Here is a 3948-nt window from a genome sequence, read left to right on the forward strand (position 1 = left end):
AGCATCAGGGACCGCGGTTCAATCCCCCAGCACCACATGCCAGCCAGCCCCGCCCCCTGGTGGGCTGAGCTGGCCACACACACACACCACACTCTCTCTCTCTCTCTCTCTCTCTCTCTCAAATTAAAAAAAAAAAAGAAAAGTTACCTAATATGGAGAAACCATCTGACATTCAGGTAACTGAAGCATATAGACCTCTAAATAACATTAATCCAGTTAAAAACACACCCAAACATATAATAGCCAAGATCCCAGAAATCAAGCACAAGAACAATATACTAAGAGCCTCGAGAAAAAAAAAAGTAGATCACATCTAAAGGAACAATAACAGCAGTCTTTTCTTCACAAACCATCAAGAAAAGAAGAGCATGTAGCAAACTATTGGAAGTCTTACAAGACAAAAAAATTACAGGCCAGATTTCTACATCCTGCAAAACTTTCTTTGAAGTTTGATGGAGAAGTGAAAAACTTCCATGACAAAGAATAATTAAAAAATTTTCTGATGACAAAGTCAACACGACACGGACCACTAAAATATATTCTAGTGAGGGACCAAAATGACCACAACTCCACAAAAGAGAATGAAAAGACTCACCAAATAGGGCAAACAAATCAACACAGGAGAAAGAGGGTTATACAACAGCAGGTAAGTAACATGTCAATCATAAGTCAATACATCTTAATTATAACCATTAACGTACCCTGAAAAAAAGAAATTGTAGAGGATTTCAGAAAATGCAAAGATATTCCCTGCTCCAGGATAGGAAGAAGCAACATTATAAAGCTTTCAATACTGCCAAAATTTTTATGCAGATTTAATACAATCTCTATGAAAATACCACCAACATACCTCACAGACCTAGAGAAGTCATTCCTAAAATTTCTTTGGAGTCAGAAAAGACCTAGGATAACAAAGGCAATCCTGGGCAACAAAGGCAAGGCAGGAGGCATTACAATTCCCTACTTGAAGTTATACTACAAAGCCATGATGATAAAATCAAAGTGGTATTGGCAAAAAAATTACCCCTGACAGTCAATGTAATAGATAAGATGAAGAAGCAACCACAAACACATTCAGCTAACTTATCTTCAACAAAGGTGTCAAACACACTTAGTGGAAGAAAGATAGGCTCTTTAATAAATGGTTCTGGAAAAACTGGCTCTCTACATATGAAAAACTAAAACTTGACCCAAATGTATCAGTATGCACTAAACTAAAGTCAAAATGGATTAAAAATCTAAAAATTAAATCAGAAACCCTAAATGTCCTGGCAGTGAATGTAGGAGGAAATCTTGAAGACATAGGGGTATCCAAACAGTTCATGAACAAAAATCAAACTGCATAGGAAATACGTGAAAGAATCAACAAATGGGGCTTCCTCTTAAGAAGTTTTTGCACATCAAATGAAATTTCCAACAGCATGAAAAGACAACCCATAAATTTTGAACATATTTTAACTAATAAACACTCAGACAGACATTGTCTTTCTAGAATTTATAAAGAACTAAAAAGATTAGGCCCCCCAAAATTTAAAGTCAATCCTGAAAAGGATTTCTGAGGTGAACGTACACTTCTCAGAGGAAGAAATATAAGAAGCTAACAAATACACTGAAAAAATGCTCCACATCACTAGCCATTTGTGAAATGCAAGTTAAAACAACACTGAGATACCATTTCACCTAAGAAAGAATGGCTATCATAAATAAATCCACCAACAAAAAATGTTGGCAAGGATGCAGGGAAAAATGAACACTTCTCCACTGCTGGTCGGAATGTAGACTGGTGCAACAATTATGGAAATCAGTGTGAAGACTCCGTTAGAAAACTAGGACTGGAAATCCCATTGAAACCTGCTATCCCCCTACAGAGAATTTTCCCTCAGGAACTGAAAATATCATATCATAGTGATATATGCACACTTATGTTTATAGCAGCACCAATTGTGATAGCCAATTCTCAGAAACAACCAAAATGCCCATCACCTGAGGAATGGGTGAAAAGAGTGTGGCATTTTTATACAATGGTGCAATATTCAGCTATAAAGAATGATAAACTTGAAGCCTTCATATATAATTGGATATCACTTGAGGATATACTCATAAGTTAAATAAACCATACCCACATGGGTAAATATCATACAGTCTTCTAGTGTAAGAATACAAAAGAGTAAATCAAAATAGAAAAGTATAACACAATTAAAAGGAAAGCAAATCTTAAGAATTAAACAATGAAGAGGGGCAAGGAGAAAAGCTAGGAAACATGACAGGGGCAAAACAATACATTTAAATTAGCAAGATGGTTAAGGCAATGATCCTGAGAATCTTCAGGAAGTTTTTGAAACTAGCAGTTAATTGGTAAGATTCTCACCCTGAGTAACTATATATACTGATACCTGTGAACCAAGCAATTGCACTGAAGATAGCAATGTGTAATTCTAGGGTCATGCTTGGAATGCCCATCATTCTGGACTTTGAAATATGCACTGCTTCTCGTTTCATATCAATTACTGTTATACTGTCTCTCAAGTAAATGTTTGTTTTATAAAGGTAATAAATGAAAACCAGAAACTAGAAAAAAATGTCACAGGACTATCCTGCTACAATGCTGTATATGGTTAGGTATCAAAATTTCTAAATATAAAATATATGAAATTATGTAATTGTTTATTCCTAATTTTTAACATAATTTATTATTTTTCATTGTTTTCTTCACATTCTGTAGAGATTTAAAGTTTAACATATAAATACATGATGGAAAATTCCTGTTCCATGTTATGTCCAAGATGTTTGATATTGAGACAGATAGTGAGGTTAATCTCAACTGCCTCTTTTATAGGGTAATAATTTCATTAAGCTTCTGTTGTGGAAGGGTAACAAGTTAAGGTTGCTGACCAAAAATTAGAGAAAAAGAAGTGCTGCAAGGACAGCTAACATTTTGGCCCTAGCCTTTCAAGGTCAGTGAAGACTCAGGACATAAGAGAATGTGTACTGTAGTATGCTGTAACTCAGTGATGTCCCACATTTTCTGATCAAGCAGATTATGGGGCCAAAGAGAAAAGTGACTGATGATGTAGAGTATGCCTAAGGAGAGTTACATGGTGAGAAAAAATTCTCTTAGGCTTTCACAGAGAGCAAATTGGTCAAGCAATGGCCATGACCCATCCACATGGCTGAGAGTGATAAAACATCTGCAAGCTGAGGTACAGGTTTCAGGGTAAATCCTGAGGGGATTTCACTGACTTTGTCAGATACAAAAGTTATGTTTCTTGTTATATAGACTTGCTTTATCTTGGTCTTAATGAAGGAGCAGAAAATTATAAAAATGAAGTATGAAAAGTAAAGCTATATTAATATGTTGAGCTTTAAAATGCTGAAGTCAACTTCTGACATTGCCAATCGTACGGATAACCCACTATTATTACAGACTACTGGACTATAAGATTATTTTGTTGAATTCATGCACCTACAATATTTTAATGGCAATGGAATATTCATCTCTGAAAAATCTAAACAAAAAAAAGGGATACAAATGAAGGACCATTTTGTGTCCATATATACAAAATAGTTAGGATAGATATACAGCTTCTTTCTATTAATTCAATGAGAAGAAATATTTGTACTAATAGTTTTTGGACAGGATATCATGTCTGCATCTTGTACTGTAAAAAACCACTATGAAAACAACAATATGCAATGTATTAATTAAGATAACTGTCCTAATACTCGGTTTTGGATCTGTCCCGTTGCTATTTGTTTCTCAATAAAATTAATAAAAAAGTATAAAAAATAAAGAAATCAACCAACATCTATTTTTGGAGAAGGTTCTGGGAAAAAAAAGGAACCTTTCTCCACTTCTCATAGAAATGTAGACTGGTTGCAACCATTATGGCAAATAATGTGAAGACTCCTCAAAAAATCTAGGACCTGAAATCCCATTTAATCCAGATA

The sequence above is a fragment of the Octodon degus genome, unplaced genomic scaffold (genome assembly GCF_000260255.1).
Source record: "Octodon degus isolate 3935 unplaced genomic scaffold, OctDeg1.0 scaffold00103, whole genome shotgun sequence".
Classification (NCBI taxonomy): Eukaryota; Metazoa; Chordata; class Mammalia; order Rodentia; family Octodontidae; genus Octodon; species Octodon degus.